This window comes from Bubalus bubalis, chromosome 16 (assembly GCF_019923935.1).
Source record: "Bubalus bubalis isolate 160015118507 breed Murrah chromosome 16, NDDB_SH_1, whole genome shotgun sequence".
NCBI lineage: Eukaryota > Metazoa > Chordata > Mammalia > Artiodactyla > Bovidae > Bubalus > Bubalus bubalis.
The window spans coordinates 22,067,565-22,086,762 of NC_059172.1; the positions used below are offsets into that span (position 1 = coordinate 22,067,565).

The 19,198-nt window shown below is 45.6% G+C and overlaps 1 long non-coding RNA gene across 2 annotated transcripts; it reads left to right on the forward strand.

Annotated features, from left to right (window-relative positions):
- The first annotated feature begins 622 nt into the window (after positions 1 to 622).
- LOC112579585 lies at positions 623 to 18,290 on the forward strand. Of its 2 annotated transcripts, none has more exons than XR_006545277.2 (3): positions 623 to 1,076; positions 15,166 to 15,236; positions 16,720 to 18,290. It is a non-coding gene; the product is annotated as an uncharacterized LOC112579585 (long non-coding RNA). The 2 variants fall into 2 exon arrangements; XR_003103910.3 differs by lacking the exon at positions 623 to 1,076 and adding an exon at positions 3,789 to 5,531.
- Positions 18,291 to 19,198: the final 908 nt, after the last annotated feature.

Here is a 19,198-nt window from a genome sequence, read left to right on the forward strand (position 1 = left end):
GAGGTACCAGAGCAGGGAGGGGGCAGGGAGAAAACACCCACTTCTTTCTCCTCCTCCTCCTCAGATCTGCTGTGCTTCTGCTTTGTCTGATCCAATCAATGGCCAGAGACAAGGGGCCTGGGAGGAAGCCTTGCAGAGATAACATCTCAGAACACAGAGCGTGGATCAAATAGAGCAAGGGTAGTGGGGAGAATAGATGCGGGCGTGAGGTGAGGCAAAAGGAGAATAAGCAGCCCAGGTGATGTCTCTCTTGCCACTAACTTCTTGGATCCCTCTCCTTTGGGGAGAGAAAATAAGTTTGGCTGGCTGCATCCCTTGACCCCGACTTTGTTCTAGAGCAGCAGCCTGCAGCCATCTTGGCATCAGGGACTGGTTTCATGGAAGGTGATTTTTCCACAGACTAGAGGGTGAGGATCGTTTGGGAATGATTCAAGCACATCACATGTATTGTGTACTTTATTTCTAATCTAATGCCGCTGCTGAGCTGACAAGAGGTACTGGTCCGTGGCCAGGAGGTTGGGGATCCCGGTTCTAGAGAATGTATGCTTCCCCACGGTGCTGCTCCAGCTTTGGGCATGTCCCCAGTCACAGTGATAGGTGCAGAGATCGGCTTATGTTATGATCTAAGGCAGGCTGAGACCAAGGTGCAGACCTTTTGTTTGTTTGAACTGTGGAGGAGATAAGCTCTCTTTTTTTTCCTGGTCAATCCAAGGCTCGAAATTTGGCAGCGAGCTGACCACGTGGTGAGGCCTTCCCAGGGGAACTCACAAGAGCAAGCAGATTGCCTGGGGGTGGTGCTCTATTTGCTCCATGACTCAGTCATGTCCAACTCTTTTGCAACCCCACGAACTGTAGGCCACCAGGCTTCTCTGTCCATGGGATTTTCCAGGCAAGAATACTGGAGTGGATTGCTACTTCCTCCTCTAGGGGATCTTCTCAACCCAGTGATCAAACCCTCGTCTCCTGTGTCTCCTGCATTGGCAGGTGGATTCTTTACCACTGAACCACCTGGCAAATCCTGATCCTGAGTCCCTGGATCAAGCTGTACCTGACACAAAGACTCATTTCTCAGTGAGGTGAGCCAATACACTCTAGTTTAATTGAGACCACCAGTTTTTTGTTTGGAGCCCGAGAATCCTGGCTAAGAGAGAAAGCCCAGATTTATCACTGGAGCCAAGATCTGCTTTCCTATAACTGTGTGAACCTCATGTGAAGTCCACAGATCTAACCACCAAAGCATGCAAGAGACGATGATTCTCCTGTGTTTATGAGTATTTTCACGTGTGTGTGTGTGTGCGGCTGTGTTCGAGCAATGCCATTTATTGTCAGCATGTATACTTCTCAGACACAAAAACCTTTCTTTTTTGAATATCTGTATGGTATACTTCTCAGACACAAAAACCTTTCTTTTTTGAATATCTGTATGGCACGGACCTTATAAGTCTCAAAGATAGCAACTTCCAAGGTAATTACAGAGATCTGGTGATAACCATAGCAACCCAGCAGTTCTGAAATGCAATGGCATGCAGACTGCTGAAGCTCAGAGACCCTGATGGCAACAGAGTACCTGCCCAGGTCTGTGGGGTCTTGCAGGGGCTTTTCTTTTGCTTGAACAGAAGGGCTTCTCACCACACAGCACCTCCCACAATAATTCCCAAAGTTTTGAATTTCACAGGCCAGAAAAATGTCCAAAACAGAAGTACTGACATAAAGTTGTCAACTTTATTTTGTTAAGAACAGTTCACAAAAGAGATAAACAACTGCCATCTACTATTAGCGTCATTTCATAAAAGAAATAATATTTTCCCATGTCTAAAAGAGAATAAAAGAGAAGCCCTTCAACAGAGCATATTTATCTTTAAGAGAAATGCATGACTTTGGGGATGCTGTGCCTGGTGGGGCACATATGCTTGGCGAGGCTGCCCAGATGAGGGAGGTCCTCAGGGCCTAAAGCCACTCACTCTGCCTGCCAAGGCATGAGCCCAGCATGGGCTGTGTCCACTCGAATGAAGGGGCACTCTTTTTGTTGACACAAAGAGTCTTCTCACTTGCCAAACTGTGTGCTGATGGGGCTGTACCTGCCAGAAAGGGCAACCTTTTCTAATCTGCACAAAGCACTTTTGGGGCTGGCAGTGGCTGTGCTTTAACCAGCACCTGGCACATAGTAGGTGCTTAGTAAATATGCACTCACTGGATGTTGCAGGGCTGACAGAAGCTCCATCAAGGGCCGTTCCCAGTCTGCTCGCTGACACCAGGGGCCAGGCAGTCCTTGGCTGCACAGCTACAGGACGTGCGTTTCATGTCTTTTCTCTCACAGTGTCTAAATGGACGTCAGTGGAGAGGAAGATTACAGCAGCCTCTCCTGCTTCTTGGTTCTTTTAGAGGACCAGAAAGAAGCCAGCCTTGGTTTTTGTTTTGTTTGTTTAAATTCAAATCTTTATTGAATTTGTTACAATATTTCTTCCTTTCCCCCCACCCCAATGTTTTGGTGTTTTGGCTATGAGGCATGTGAGTTCTCAGCTCCCTGACTAGGGATCAAACCATACCTGCTGCGTTGGAAGGTGAAGTCTTAACCACTGGACTGCCAAGGAAGTCCCCGAAACCAGCCTTGTTTAAGTGCCTGCTCTGTGCCAGGTAGGACTTCGTCCTGTTAACCTCTTCAGCATGTTTTGAAGCTCAGGTGTGGAGCCTTTGAAGGGTTAAATAATATGCTCCAGGTCATCCAGTGGCCCACTGAGATTCTGACTGCAACATCTGTATTGCTAGGATTTGTGGAGGTTTGCCCTCCACACTGGGGTTTTGCCCTCAAGAAGGGCTCGGTGAATACGTGGAAGTCTGTCCTGTGTTCCTTGGAAACTGCCCAGTCATGGGGTTCACGGTCAGCTTCCCATCTCACTTCTCTGTGTATCTGTCACTGCCGCTCCTCCTCTATATCAGCTCCCTGCCCCCATCCACCCTGGGTCACCATGCTAAGTCTCATCAGTCATGTCCGACTCTGTGTGACCCCATGGACTATAGCTTGTAAGCCTCCTCTGTCCATGGGATTCTCCAGGCAAGAATACTGGAGTGGGTTGCCATGCCCTCCTCCAGGGGATCTTCCTGACACAGGAATTAAACCTGGCTCTCCTGCATTGCAGGCAGATTATTTACCGTGTGAGCCATCAGGGAAGCTCTCTAGGCAGCAAATGTGGGAGTCAAATCCAGGTAGATTCTCTCCAGACCACATCTGACCACACAGCTCTCCTGCTGAAGGACCAGCAAGCCCAAACCAGTATTTCCATCCAAGAAGGCCAGGACTTGCAATACAGACACGGCAATTCACATGAAGCTGTTAGATTGCCTGCAGTATTGTTGGCGGTGACACCAGAGGGAAGAGAGTTCCTCTTTTTGTAAAAGTGAATTTAACCAGCTCAGCCCTCTTTGTGGCCATGCCACATCTCTGTCATTTTATGTAGAATGTCCTTATGTAGAGGAAATATCGGTTTGCTTTACCATGTATAGCTCATCGTTGGACTTGGGACCTATTAATAAATTTGAAATATCTGATGAAGGGCTAAAGAGGGGAAGGAAAGGAAGGCTGTTAAGGAGGAGTAACAATAAATACCCAGGGAACTGCATTTTCTTCTCAGCCACATCTTGACTCTCAGTTGAGGTCAGTGGACTCTGGTCTCATGGGGGCCTTCGTGCTCCTGGGTACCTGTGCTGCACAGAGGTATCTGTGGTCTATTTACTGCTAGGCCAGCCTGGAAACTCCTTTATCAGATACTTTTCTTACCTTTCTCTGTGTTTGCAAGCCAGAGAACAGAGTAAAGAGTGAACAGACGGGGTGCAGTCTGATTGATATAAAGATTCTGATTTTAGAGGAAGAGAGAACAGGAGAACAATTCACACCTAACACCGATTGCAAGTCTACAGTTGTCAGACATGTTATATATTAATCTTCCTTATTCCATCTCACAGCTGAGGGAACTAAGGCCCAGAAACGTGAAGTAACTTGTTTAAAATACAACCTCTAGTAAGCAGGAAAGCAAGAACTTGAACCCAAGTCTGTCTGGCTCAAGGCATGCCCTATGTGCTTGATTTCAGAAGGCCCTAGTTCGCCTCTTCTTGTCCCATCTGTTCTTTAGTGTAGAGGTCAGGTGCCTGGGCTCTGGAGGCAGAGTACAGGGGTTCAAGCCCTGGTTCTACCACCTCCAGTTCTGTTACCTGAGCTCCCAGTTGTGTAGACAGAGTATCACTACGGGTCACCATCACCATAGGTCAGTGTGGGAATGTGTCTAGGGGAGGTAGGGCCTCAGTTTGATTGACACGGGAAGACTTGTTGGGATTTGGATAAAGAAAGAGCTCAAATGAAAGATACTGCAGTGGAGGGGGAGGAGAATCGGCAAAGATGCTGAAGGTGGGAAACGCACACTGAAATTCACATGGAAGTGCCTATTGTACCGGGCATTCGATGGTGTCTCTTCATTCATCCACTTGCTCAGTGAGTGTTTCCAGTTGCCACCAGAAACCCCTGGCGGCAAGTCACAGACAGACTTTTCTCAGACTGAACTAAGCATTGCGTTTTCCTGTTAGTAACTCAAGGGTTGGATTATTGGCTCAGGTAGCCAGGCATCCAGCAGTAGAGTGGGATTCAGAGTTCTTTTAGGAGGAGGATGAAGCAGTCTAGAATGACAGGGAAGCAAACCGAGACGAAGGTGGGGAACTTGAAGAAGAGAGCTCAAGAGTGAACCAAGAACTTAAAACTGCAGAAGACAATGAGTAAGTGGAAGGCCTATTTTGCAAAAGTCCTGTTCTGGTTTGTTTTTGCTGGTCGCTTCTCACCTGACTGGAGAGCTAAGGAGTTTATCCCCGATTGTCCACTCTCTTTGGCTCCATCTGTCTGTAGAGAGCATATTGTGGCTTTGCTCTTAGGGTAGACGTGGCAATGCGACAAAGCCCGTGGCTTCTCCAGTGATGCCTGCTCTAGGAGAACACCTCTCTCTAGCTCTGGGGCTCAGGGTTGGGGGCCCATGGTAATGGAGCTCACATGAGGCCAGTGAAGCGTGAGCAGAGGTGATGTGGTCACCTCTGAGTGGAGCTCTGAGAGCTAGTGTGGGGCTTGCCATACTAGCATTTCCCTCTCTACCACCAGGATTGGCAGTTTTCCAACTGCTGTGTTCCTGAGTGAAGCTGACATGGGGCAGAGCTTCAGCTGGCCCAAAGTGGACATGTGATGTGGACCAGAAATAACTCTGTTTTTATCTGCCACTCCTGGGTTGTCACTGCAGCATAAGCTACCAGTCCTAATACAAGTCATATTTGTTACTGCGCATCTAAGCCACACTCTCCAGCAGTCATATCAGAGATGGATGGATATCTCCACCTGCCCCACTTTTATCCCCTTTCCTCAAACTCTGATGGGATAGAAGCTCTTATTTCACCTCCCTTACACTCTGATAATGTCCAGTTTGCAGATCTCCAGGTGATAATGAATCCTGTACCTCGGTCTACAAAAAGGAAGGTTGGAAGCATCAGTAGAAAATGTATTGGTGAGTTCTGATGTTGTGAAGTGAGTGGAAGATTATTTAGATAAACGGATTAATCTGATTGAAATGGTTCCCAGAAGTAAATGTCAATGAACCAGACGTGGTAATTTCTTGCTCATGAAGTAGTGTTAGTATGCATGTGATTTGAAGTTTATGTTAAAACACAAGCACAAGATTGCCTCTTGGGCTATGGATGGTAAAAATGGGATGGGGCCACCATGAATGAGAACTGTTTGTGTCAGATATGGTTAGCTCAAGCAGGGTGAAGAGTGAGAGTGGAGGTTCCTAGAATGTGGTGGTGAATCACAAACAATACGCCAAGGCCAGAAATATATATCTTTTGTATAGAAATTAACACGAAGCTATCTGTAAACATCTAAGCAGATTCCGAATGTGCTGGAGGTTTTGCTTCAGTGCTTCAGAATAACAAGTGTTGCCTTCAGAGGGAACAGTTGTCCTCTTAAAATGTGGGTATGGGATCTAAGGAGAGAGAGAGTTATGCAGTCATGCACACGTTTCCCAGATTGGATTGCTGTTAAAATGTCTGCTCAAAGAAGGGTTCTGTGCTTCAAAAGCAAAACAAACAAACAAGCAAAAATCAAGGAAATACGGAGTTAAAGAAGTTTCTTTACTGCAGAACTTCTCAAAGGCTCTAATACATTAATGTTGGTTGTGATTCTCCAAAAGTAGGCAGTAATCACGGCTTCTGAACTTTTCTGACTGTGGAACTCACAGCTAGATTAAGAGATGGACAGAGGGGTGGAAGGATAGAAGGATGAAGGGATGAATATGGGTATAGGTATAAAAACATATTTCTCATTTCACACTGCTATTTGTAAATAAAGAAGAATACTAAATGAACCTGTAAGTATACCTTTGACTGGATAAAGAGACCTCCTTTGATATGAGTTCTTAACAATGAAAATAAAATCAGCTAATTCAATTAGGATGCTTTTGAGTACAGGAAACAGACTTTTCTTTAAAGAGGACTTAATATCGGTTTTTTGCTTCCCCGATGGCTCAGTGTAAAGAATCACCCGGCATTCCAGGAAACACAGGAGACAGGAGATGCATGTTTAGTCCCTGGGTTGGGAAGATTCCCCCAGAGTAGTAAGTGGCAACTCACTTCAGCATTCTTGCCTGAAAACTCCCATGGACAGAGGAGGCTGGCAGGCTACATTCCAAAGGGTTACAAAGAGCCAGACATGACTGAGCGACTAAGCACTTACCCAAACAATAAGAATGTCTGTTATGTCACATAAGAAATCTGGAGGCAGGGTGATTTCTGGATGGTTAATTCAGCAGCCCTACAGTATTCTCATGAATTCTGAATTCTTGTGTTTTGTTTCTTTCTGCTCTGCTTTGCTCAGCACAAAGCCCATGTCTCCCTCCTGATGGCTAGACGTTACCGAAGTTTCTGGCACTGGGCAAGTGCAACTCTACCCAGAGCTGGAGGAAAACACTTCCCCTTGGGTGGCTCCTTTTCTAGAAAAGAAATGTTTCCTTGTAGCCCCTGGTAAACTCTCCTTTAGGTTCACATGGCAGGGTCTGCGTTGCTCACCTGTGCTCTGAATGTACTGGGAGCTGGTAAGGTGAGGGTTTGGCATTTTGAGTCTCCACTGGGAGAGGTGGGTCCTCCTAGCAAGGGAACATGAAGCGGGGGTCTCTTTGCTGAGATGTGGAGGGAGGGATCTCAGCAAACTTGGTAGACAGGCAACCAGGAGTGTTTATCATACAATTGTGTGATCTAAGTTCTTAGTCTGGGTTCTTCAGAGAAACAAAATGATGATACTGTACACACACATGGGCACACACATACCTGGGCACACACACATACACAGCTACACATACACATACGTGTGTGTGTGTGTGTATATATATATACACACACATTTTGGGCTTTGTGTGTGTATATATATATATATATATATACACACACACACATATATATATACACATATGTGTGTGTGTGTATATATATACACACACATTTTGGGCTTTGTGTGTGTATATATATATACACACACATATATATACACACACGTGTGTGTGTATGTATATATATATATATATATATACATACACACACACACACATTTTGGGCTTCCCTGTAACTCAGCTGGTAAAGAATCTGCCTGCAATGCGGGAGACCTGGGTTTGATCCCTGGGTTGGGAAGATCCCCTGGAGAAGGGAAAGGCTACCCACTCCAGTATTCTGGCCTGGAGAACTCCATGGACTGTATAGTCCATGGGGTCACAAAGAGTTGGACACGACTGAGCAACTTTCACATATATACGTTTGAAATGTGTATGTAAACACATGGGAGAATCCCATGGACAGAGCAGCCTGGCAGGTTACAGTCCTCAGTTTCACAATACTGAGTTCAAGTTGTATATGCAAAGAGATTTAGTATAAGGAATTGGCTCACGTGATTACAGAGGCTAGAAGTCTGAAGCCCTACAGTTGGCAGTTTCATTGACTCTCTCTTATATGCTGCCAGAGCCTCTGTTTCCTACAAATGTTGAGTCAAGGACTCCCAGGAGGTATTACACATAGACTCAGAAATTTGTCGTCTTTAAATTGCCGCACAGCCACGGTCATTCTCTCCTATCCTGGCCCCTTGCAGATGTCAGTTACGTGCACATTCACTTGAGGTAAGAATATTGATATCCATGCCAGGAGTATGTCTCTACTGCTCCCAGGATGGCATCCTCAAGGATTAAAGAGCTGGGTTGTAAGCAGAAGTGAGCAACAATCCCTTTAAGTTACATAGAATCTTCCATGAAAACCACTCCTCCAGCTTCTTCTGCAGCCCTTCTCTCCATAGCCCACTCATTGATTTAACAAACATTTAATGAGCATCTACTATATTCTAGCTGAACAGTGGCTCACAGATGGTTGGCAGCTGGGCTGAACCAAAGGTGCCTATTGTGTTGGCATTGGGATGCTGGAGAGCCGGGCAGATTCTTCCTCTTCCTCAGACCCAAGTGCCCAGAGGCCACAGTGCTTGCTCTCCTGAAGCCTTGGCAGCTAAAAGGATGAGGGCAGGAGGACACATAAGGATTATGCAATGATGACCTTTGACAGTAAGAACCATTGGATCTTCATTGGATCCTCTGCTGGCTTCTGGCTAGTATGTTATTTTGAAACAGAAATAGATTAAAACAAATAGAGCTTCTCCCTCTTTTATTATCTGCCCTCTTCTGAGATTTTCTATCCATGCCTGAGCCTAAAAACACCAGAGTATGGGGAGCTGATAAGCTCTTTGTACCCAAACAGGACTATGTATTTTAAAGGAAAACAAGGTCCCCGTAATGGTCAACATAGCCAGGGATGGCACAACTTAAGTTAGTTGGGTTCTAAATTTAGTGAGCAGAGTAAAGATCACTGGCCATTAAACTAACCCTAACAAAGGCCCGTCTAGTCAAGGCTATGGTTTTTCCTGTGGTCATGTATGGATGTGAGAGTTGGACTGTGAAGAAAGCTGAGTGCCAAAGAATTGATGCTTTTGAACTGTGGTGTTGGAGAAGACTCTTGAGAGTCCCTTGGACTGCAAGGAGATCCAACCTGTCCATTCTAAAGGGGATCGGTCCTGGGTGTTCTTTGGGAGGAATGATGCTAAAGCTGAAACTCCAGTACTTTGGCCACCTCATGTGAAGAGTTGACTCATTGGAAAAGACCCTGATGCTGGGAAGGATTGGGGGCAGGAAGAGAAGGGAACGACAGAGGATGAGATGGTTGGATGGCATCACTGACTCGATGGATGTGAGTCTGAGTGAACTCCAGGAGTTGGTGATGGACAGGGTGGCCTGGCGTGCTACAATTCATGGGGTCGCAAAGAGTTGGACATGACTGAGCAACTGAACTGAACTGAACTGAGCTGAGAATTCAAAATCCCATAGGTATGGTTTTGTGGATCCCAAGCTATAACTTAATATGTCCAACACAACAGTTTTTCTGTGAACATCGGAACAGTTTGCTATTTCTATCCTTGCACACCAGACGAGATACTTGGCTTCTGTTTAGGAATCATAATAAATGCAAAGTAGCTCTGCTTTTTGTTCTTTGTTTTATTTTAGCTAAGTGTGAGCAGTTTGCATATATTTAAATAAGTGTGTCAATGATGTGAACTCACTGTAATGTCTACTGATGAATAAGATGTCAGTTATTTTGTCATGTAACATTTAAAAAATAATTCAAAATAATTCCTATTTTCCACCCCCCCCAAGTTTTTACTTTCAAAAATTTCAAACCTAGAGAACAGAAAGCAATATAATGATAATGCATACTCACAGATCCTTCACCTAGATTCATCAGTTGGTGGTATTTTACCACATTAATGTTATCTCTCTCCCTAATACACATACATGCACACACACGCACAGAGTGGACTCACTACAATAGGCTTTCATAGAGGGAATAAACTCTTGTAACAGGCACTGAGGTAAGAAATTGAACATCATCAGCATCCTGGAATTCTTTCTTGGGTGCCCTTCCTGACATCACTCCCTGAGGGAAATCACTGTCCTGGCTCCTAATACTTAAATGGGTTTTGTCTTCCAACTTTATGGAAATAGAATCATGTTTTACATACCCTTCTTGAACTTAGCTTCTCTTATTCAACACTGTGAGATTCATCCGAGTTGTGTGCGGTAGTCTTTTCTGTTTAGCCCCTCCTTGTGGCTGCTGCTGTTCAGGGCACTAACTTTTTTGAAGAGTGCCCTGTGATCTGGACTTACCTGGTCCTTTTCTCTGAATTAGACTCAGCTTAAACATTTTGGCGGCTTCCCTTGTGGCTCAGCTGGTAAAGAATCCACCTGCAGTGTGGGAGACCTGGGTTCAATCCCTAGGTTGGGAAGATCCCCTGGAGATGGGAAAGGCTACCCACTCCAGTATTCTGCCCTGGAGAATACTGTATAGTCCATGGGGTCACAAAGAGTTGGACACAACTGAGCAACTTTCACTTTCTTAAACATTTTGGAGCACACAACAAAGGTGAGATTGTGTGCTTCCCATTGCATCTCACAAGAAGGCATTTAGTGTCATTGTGTCCCTTGATCGCTGAGTGATGCTAAGCTTGATGGCTTTGTTAAGCAGCTCTCTGGCAGGTCTCTCCACTGTGAAGATACCTTCCCTTTGGTAATTAACGAGAAGTCTTTGGGAAGATACCCTGAGATCATGTAAACGTCCTGATGACCAACCAACATTTTGTTGTTGTTGTTGTTTAGTCACTAAGTCCTGTCCGACTCTTTTGCAACCCCGTGGACTATAGCCCGCCAGGCTTCTCTGCCCATGGGACTCTCCAGAGAAGAATATTGGAGCGGGTTGCCATTTCTTCTCCACGGGATCTTCCCGATCCAGGGATTGAACAGTGCATCTCCTGCATTGGCAGGGGGATTCTCTACCACTGAACTACCAGGGAAGCCCAATCAGTATTTTATTTAATGGTTTTAGCATTTGTGGATGATCCCTGCTTGAGCCAATTATTTCATTGAAGTTGAAATTCTTAGGAAATTCTCTTATAAAATTAAAACACTCAAGTATGTTCACTCTTCCAATCCCCCAACTCTTGCAGACATACAAGATGAGCATGCAGGTTATTCTCTTTCTCCTCTGAGTTTCACTTTCTGCCGTAACTGTCCTATTTTGTCACCCTGGGAGGCTGACCCTGCACCCTGCACCACTTCAATTCCCTTGCAACTGGGTTTCTGGTTGGGTGTGCCCATGGGAGCATGTTACTGGTAAGTCATCCAAGGGCAGGAGAAGAGAGGTCAGGGTGCCCCAACTCCCCTGCTTCAGCCCCCATGGCTGGCAGTAGCTGTGTCCCTGATCACTAGAGGCCCCACCCTGCGCTCTCCACAGTGCAGCTAGCTTCCTCCTCTTTGGGTCTGGGTGTTTCAGTATTTCTTGTTTGTATACAGTGAACACTGTCCATGAGTCCTTTTGTTAAAAATCTCCTTAATTAAACCATCTGAGAAATCCTGCTTCCTGCCAGGACTCTGATTCAGTGAATTTCACTTCAGATCCCCAGTTCTGATCTGAATGATAGAGTTTTAATTTTGTTTCTGTCAATCGGCATCACTTGACAAGGCTGCATCTGTCAGAGGAGTAAAGACAAACTTCAGGGAAAAACAAAGAAAAAAAAGGGAGAGCCGACAGTTCCAGCAGTGGAGGTCTTGGATCCTGACTTTCCTGAGCTTGGATCCATGCATTTTTTTTCCCAAAGTTGGAGCCCATGAACCAATAAGTTCACTTTTTTGATTTACGTCCATTTAAATTGAGTTTGTGTCATTGCATCCCAAGAGCCCTGATATTTGGGGACAGCACAAGGAGTCAGCAGTTTGCAGGAGCAGAGAGATGGGAGGTTCTAGAAACATGGCATGTTCTCCTATTTGTTTGAAGAGTGTAACACTATAGCTCTTTACTCCTGTCTTGATTGCCTCTAGGTGCTTAGATAAAATATTAAATGACTTCCTATCTTCCATCTTTCTTGTGTCCATTTCCTTGAAAGCAACCTTTGCCTGGTTGAACTGGGGCAGGTCTTTTCTGCATTGTTCATTGCTCACAGGGAGGATGGGCTGCAGGGAAACTGCCAGAAAGGACAGGCAGTGCCCCAGGGCTGGTAATAGTGGGCACCATGACCACCCTGAGCCTGAAGGGGCAAGGAGAGGGGCATCAGTAAAGCCTGGACACAGAGACGGCAGTGTAGCCACTTGACGGGAGCTGTGAGCTCCAGGTGAAGGGCACAGCCAGCTTCTGACAGCTCTGAAGCGAGGAAAGTGAAATGAAAGTTGCTCAGTCGTGTCCGACTCTTTGCAACCCCATGGATTATCCAGCCCATGGAATTCTCCAGGCCAGCATACTGAAGTGGGTAGCCTTTCCCTTCTCCAGAGGATCTTCCCAACCCAGGAAGTAAACCAGGGTCTCCTGCACTGCAGGCAGATTCTTTACCAACTGAGCTATCAGGGAAGCCCAAAATGAGGAAACTAGAAGAATAACCACTCCAGCCCCACGTGCCTCTCTCCCTCCAATTTCCTGCCACTGGAGCAAATTTCCTCCCAAAATATCTTGAGGTTGAAAGAATACTGGCTTTTAAACTGGAACACTGGGTTTAAATCCTCCACCGTAAATGCTCTTCTTTTCCGCGACCTTACTTCTTCTGAGTATCAGTTTCTTCACTATACGATGGAGCACAAATACCCACTTATAGACTTAGATGAAGACCGATGCGTATGAGATAAACGTACAAGAAATTGTTTTCTAATGCACAGCCGCATTCTGCTAATGTAAGGAATTATAATGATGAACCCAGCAAAGAGTGTTCTGTGGCAAACACTTTTCTGGTGATCTTCTTTTCTGCTCTCTTGTTGACTCAGTACTCATCAACAGATGACTCCATTTTAACCTAAGTGTCCTTTGCCCAAGCTAATTGCTAATTTAGACTTAAATTGTGCCCAACTCACGATTAGAATTCAAACCTTGGAACTCCATTAGGGATGCATAATGCTACATTTTCCTTCACTGAAATTAATCAGCTGCAAATGATTAAATTACTATATATAGTGTGAAACACAACAAAGCTGTAATTTTTATATAAATTCCAGAATGTTACATTATTTCCCTTCAGCACTGACATCAGAATAATTCCTCCACAATCATTGCTTTGTCTTCTATAAAAATAAAACTGTAAAAACCCATTGCTCTTCAAGCGTACCAGAGTCTGCATTCAATATTTAATATGATTAATGTTTACTGTATTTGTTGTGGGGTTGTCTGCTAATTGTGGCGTTAAGCCGCACCCCCTTCATCATCTTTGGGGGCTGAGGGATGTTGGTTCAGAACCACTGTTAGGAAAAGTATCAATTAAAATTCAGCTTCGTTGAGCACATGAATCTTTTTTGTTGTTTGTTGTGGTGCCCGGCCTATCTGGGGGCAACACTCTGCTTCTCTCCCCCTCCCCTCGCTGCAGGAAGAGATTGAGATTCTAGGCAACTTCTCAGTGAGGATATAGCCTGTGGAAAAGCCCCAGGCTTGCTCAGCAGGCATGTGGGTACCGGGCTATCTAGCGTGAAATCCCAACTGAGTGCTTCCCCAGCAAAACCCTCCACCACTGGAATGAGACCAGTGATTAAGGAAGGTGTGGATGTAGGTGAGTCAAGCGAGGCATATCCAGGGGCTAAAGCTGAGACGGCCACCATCGTGCATACATGACCATGTGGGGAGCCACTTCACAGCCACCTCCCGCTTAAGGACCTCACCTCCTTACATACTGCTCCCCAGGAACTTCACTCGCATCCCACTCTGATTAAGAGGACCCACTTGAGAGTCAGGAAACCTGAATGGCGACCCCATGTGCCCCGGATGGCTTATCGCCGTCATAGACCTCAGATTCATCTCTTAACCTCTCTGGGTCTTTGCTTTTTTATCTAGAAAGTAGCAGTGATCGTCTCTGCTAGAAAGATTTAGGACTGAGGCAGCGCTTTGTCAACTGAAGGATGCCCTCCAGACGAGGGGATCATGGTTAGAGTAGCCAGTCATTCTCTGGCTATCTTCCCCATCAGAGCAGGTCCACTGGTTCCCATCTCCAAACCCCTACAGCGTTTTTGAGGGGCAGCCCTGGACAAAGTCTTAAAAAGCAGCTGGCCAACAACTCTCAGCCCCTAGATGACCTCAAAGCACAGGGAAGGGGTCTCCCATGGCTGCTGCCACCCACAGCACCTTCCGGATAGTGAGGCTCCATCCTTCTCTGGCTCTGAGGACCAGCTGTGCCAACCTGGGGCCATGGCAGAGGTGCAGTGATCTCTTCTCTCACCCTCCCCCATTCCTGTCAATTCCAAGGGACAACTGCCTTGCTCTCCCAGGCTATCTCAAAGAATATGTGGACAAATTTCTCTTGGTAGCCTTGCTTACTCTGGAGCCCATGCACACGACCAGGAAGGCTGACTTCAAAGTCTTCTCTCTCATGAGCTTGGTCCTTCCTCTCGTCTCCCTTACCTCTGTTGAAACTTGCCCCCAGATACACGATCGCTCCTTTCCACCCAGCACTTGAGTTCCACATTTGGTCTCACTGAGTACTGACTGGGTGACTCTCTGATTTGGGGGTACACAGAACCAGTCATGCTTCTCACCCCAAGAGCTCACCACGCACAGAGTAGTCCCTCATGATCCCTGTGACTCACCAAGCCCACCTCAGAAGCTCCTCTCTGCATTCGTGGGCTTTCCTTTGATCCTTCCTCCTGGACTGTCAGCATCTAGAAGATAGGGCTCTGGAATATTTTAGCCTCCATCAGCTGTAGAAGAGTAAGAACCAACCCTCTGCCTTTTTGTCATTGATTTGTCCTTTCAGAATTGGGGAGAGATTTCTTCTGAATCAATTCATTTATTCTCCACTGATCTATTTTGCCAAAGAAAACATCTTTGTAAACAGGCTGTTCAGTCTGGCCAATGAACTGATGCACGTTTTGTTGCCCAGTCATGTCCGACTCTTTGCAACCCCATGGACTGTAGCCCATTGGGCTCCTCTGTCCATGGGATTTTTCAGGCAAGAATACTGGAGTGGGTTGCCATTTCCTCCTCCAAGGGGATCTTCCTCATCCAGGGATTGAACATGCATCTCTTGTGTCTCCTGAATTGCAGGCGGATTCTGTACCCACTGAGCCAGCAGGGAAGCCTAATGGACAGATGGATGCCACATGAAAGCCAGCCAGGTTAGGGTGTGACTGAACTTTACTCTTTGACCTAGAACGGAGACTCAGTCAGGGTGCCCCAGCCTGTCCACATAGGTTAACATGCTGAAATACTTCTGCAGTTGATCAATAGCCACTGCCAAGCATCTGCATCTATTCTGCCTAGCATCCACTGGGTCCCCTGGGTTTCCCACAGTCCAACGGAAGGGGCCTGGTCCCCCAGAGGTTATCTCGGCCTCTGCCCCAGCACTGCGGCCTGTGTTTTTTCCCCATGGGCTGGTACTCCTGCCATGTGGGTTGTTAATTAGTCTGAAGATCATCTGAAACCCTCCCAGCTAACTTATCACACAGCTGTCCCCTAGACATCCACTTGGAAACTTGTGACAAGAAAAGCATTGAGTTCTACTTTGAAGCATACTAAATGTCTTAAATTATTTCAGTGACAAAAAGTATTGTCCCTGGACCCAGCTGCCTCTGATGAACTTTCCCCTTGGTGAAGGAGCTCCAGTTTAGCAATTTCAAACTGCCCCTTTATTCTGACGCTTTCAGAAGATAATAATAGTCAACATGTACATGGTACCACTCAGTGCTTGGCACGGCGCTAAGTGCTCCACAGGCAGAATCTCTCTGAATCCCCTCTGCAACACTGTGATGTGTGGGTAGCTTTATTATCATTTAACAGGTGGAGCCTAAGATTCACAGAACTTAAGTAATTTGTTCAAAGTATCACACAAGAAAGTGGCAGGGCTGGGGCTCAAACCCAGGCTGAGTGACTTCAAACTCTTAAACCTGACACTAAATTATTTGGTATATAGTCTCATTAGTTATCTAAGTTAGTTATCTTCTTCTTGTTATATGATCTTCTCTATTCTAGTACCCTTAGGAATGCCTCTGTGTGTGTGTGTGTGTAAGAAAGAGAGAGAGAGAAAGAACAAGAGAGAAGAGGAATGGACATCTGTGTGGTGATCTTGTATAAGAAGGAAACTGAAAGCGTATGTTAGTCTCTCAGTCACGTCTGACTCTTCCACAACCCCACAGACTGTAGCCCACCAGGCTCCTCTGTCCGTGGGATTTCCCAGGCAAGAGTACTGGAGTGGGTTGCCATGCCGTTTTCCAGGGAATCTTCCTAACCCAGGGATCAAACCTGGGTGTCCCACATTGCGGGCAGATTCTTTACCATCTGAGCTGCCAGGGAAGCCCCTGTTACATATATACAGACAGTTATTACCACGTCCCTGTTCCTCATCATTTTATGCGGTTCCTTCCAATTGCCTGGGTTGTCTGAGATTGAAAGCAACTCTATGCCAAGGGCTTTGATTCACTCATTCAGAACCCAGATGGTGCCACAGGAAAGCCAGTTGTCTGTGAAGGCATCTGGACCACAATAGGGCTGAAGACTCAGTAAGTGAAAACTTCTGGGTCCAGGCTGGAGAAACCCACTTAGCTTCTCTCTGCAAAGATGAGCTGAGATGGTCTTTTCCCTCCCTTCCTTCTTTTTTTCCAGGTCAACACCAAGAAGAAGGACACTGAAGGCTTATTGAAGAGTTATGAGAAACAGCAGCGAGGACCCAGAACATTCCATATCTCCAGACAGTGTGCTCTTTGTGGGTCTGGGTGGAATGGGGACCACCTTGGTGGACTTTGATGGCTTTTATTGACATCCTGAATTCCCTTCAGAGTAGTTTTCTTGGGGGCAGTCAATCTAAGATGTAAAACCAAAGTGGAAAAGATGAAGTGGAGCTGGTTCTTCTGAGGGCTCTTTCCCTTTTGGACCAGGCAAAGGTCATGCCTCAGCTGTGACCCATTTATTCCCTGGGGGTGTCCAGGCCCGGAGGGACTCTGTCTCATTCAGTCCCTGGGAGCTGGTTAGCCAGGCTGCCAGGCTCCCTGCCTTCCCTCCCCCATGACTGACATTGGTCCAGAATGTCCATTATCTTTGTGAACAAGGTTTGCTGTTCATTAAAAATTGCCTTTCCTGTGAACAAGAAAATTACTTGCTTTTTTTAATTTCCACCCTTTAGCTGACAGGCTCACTTATCATTAGGATTGGATGAGCTGCAAACCCAATCTAATCCAGAAATGCCCAATAAGACTAATTTGAATTTTGTCCCAGGCCAAATGATGGGGAGGATGTAAGTGGAGAGAGGAACAGAAACCGCATCTCATTGCATTTCTAATTATGTTGTTTCTCCTAGTGCGGGAAGAACGGAACCCTGGGCCAGGCAGCCCCTGGATCTGGGTGGTTTCATCCAGAGATTGAGTTCATCTGGAGTGAAACTCAGATGGAGGCTCGCATTGCCATTGCGCCACCTGCTGGAAATTTGGAAAAAGAATCTGAAACTCAGGGTTTGGTTGTAACTGGTAACTTCACAGTCCTAACGATTGTACTACTTCTCATTTTGTCTTATTACACAAGTTACACAGATTTTTTTGGAAGACAATTTAGGAAGTTCATATAATTAAAACAAAACAAGTCACAATCCTGTCACCTAAAGATTACCAGTGTTTATATTTTGTTAGCTTTCCTTCCATCCTTCCAGTCTTTTTTCTATTCAGGTAATAATATGTAATATGTAATAATATGTAAATTCATATACACTGTCTCTTTCAATACACGTTATTTTGTAGCCTAATTTACAAGCTTAACATTATGTATTAAATCTTTTTGCATGTCATTAATTATAATGTGCAACCTGACTTTTGCTGAGCGGTTTTTAAATATCTCTTTACCATAATTCTATTAATTACAGTTGTCTATGCTTTGAGTTTTTACTAAATCTTTTCCCCCTCCGTTCTTTCTTTCTCCTTCATCCTTTCTTTCCTTCCTTCCAGCTTTTCATCTTTACTTTTGTTTTCCCTCTAGTAGAAAACTTTTTCCAGAGCAGATGTTGTTTGGGGCAATTCCTAGCAGTATCTCTAGCCTCCCTCACCCCTTCATATGAGGGGCTCTAGAGTGTATGGATCACAATAAACTGTGGAAAATTCTGAAAGAGATGGGAATACCAGACCACCTGACCTGCCTCTTGAGAAACCTGTATGCAGGTCAGGAAGCAACAGTTAGAACTGGACATGGAACAAAAGACTGGTTCCAAATAGGCAAAGGAGTACATTAAGGCTGTATATTGTCACCCTGCTTAAATAACTTATCTGCAGAGTACATCATGAGAAACGCTGGGCTGGAGGAAGCACAAGCTAGAATCAAGATTGCCGGGAGAAACATCAATAACTTCAGATATGCAGATGACACTACCCTTATGGCAGAAAGTGAAGAATTAAAGAGCCTTTTGATGAAAGTGAAGAGGAGAGTGAAAAAGTTGGCTTAAAGCTAAACATTCAGAAAACTAAGATCATGGCATCTGGTTCCATCACTTCATGGGAAATAGATGGGGAAACAGTGGAAACAGCGGCTGACTTTATCTTTCTGGGCTCCAAAATCACTGCAGATGGAGATTGAAGCCATGAAATTAAAAGACGCTTACTCCTTGGAGGAAAGTTATGACCAACCTAGATAGCATATCAAAAAGCAGAGACATTACTTTGTCAACAAAGGTCCATCTAGTCAAGGCTATGGTTTTTCCAGTAGTCATGTATAGATGTGAGAGTTGGATTATAAAGAAAGCTGAGCAGCGAAGAATTGATGCTTTTGAGCTGTGGTGTTGGAGAAGACTCTTGAGAGTCCCTTGGACTGCAAGGAGATCCAACCAGTCCATCCTAAAGGAGATCAGTCCTGGGTGTTCATTGGACGGACTGATGTTGAAGCTGAAACTCCAGTACTTTGGCCACCTGATGCAAAGAGCTGACTCATTGGAAAAGACCCTGATGCTGGGAAAGATTGAGGGCAGGAGGAGAAGGGGATGACATAGGATGGGATGGTTGGATGGCATCACTGACTCAATGGACATGAGTTTGAGTGAACTCTGGGAGTTGGTGATGGACAGGGAGGCCTGGCGTGCTGCAGTTTATGGGGTTGCACAGAGTCGGAC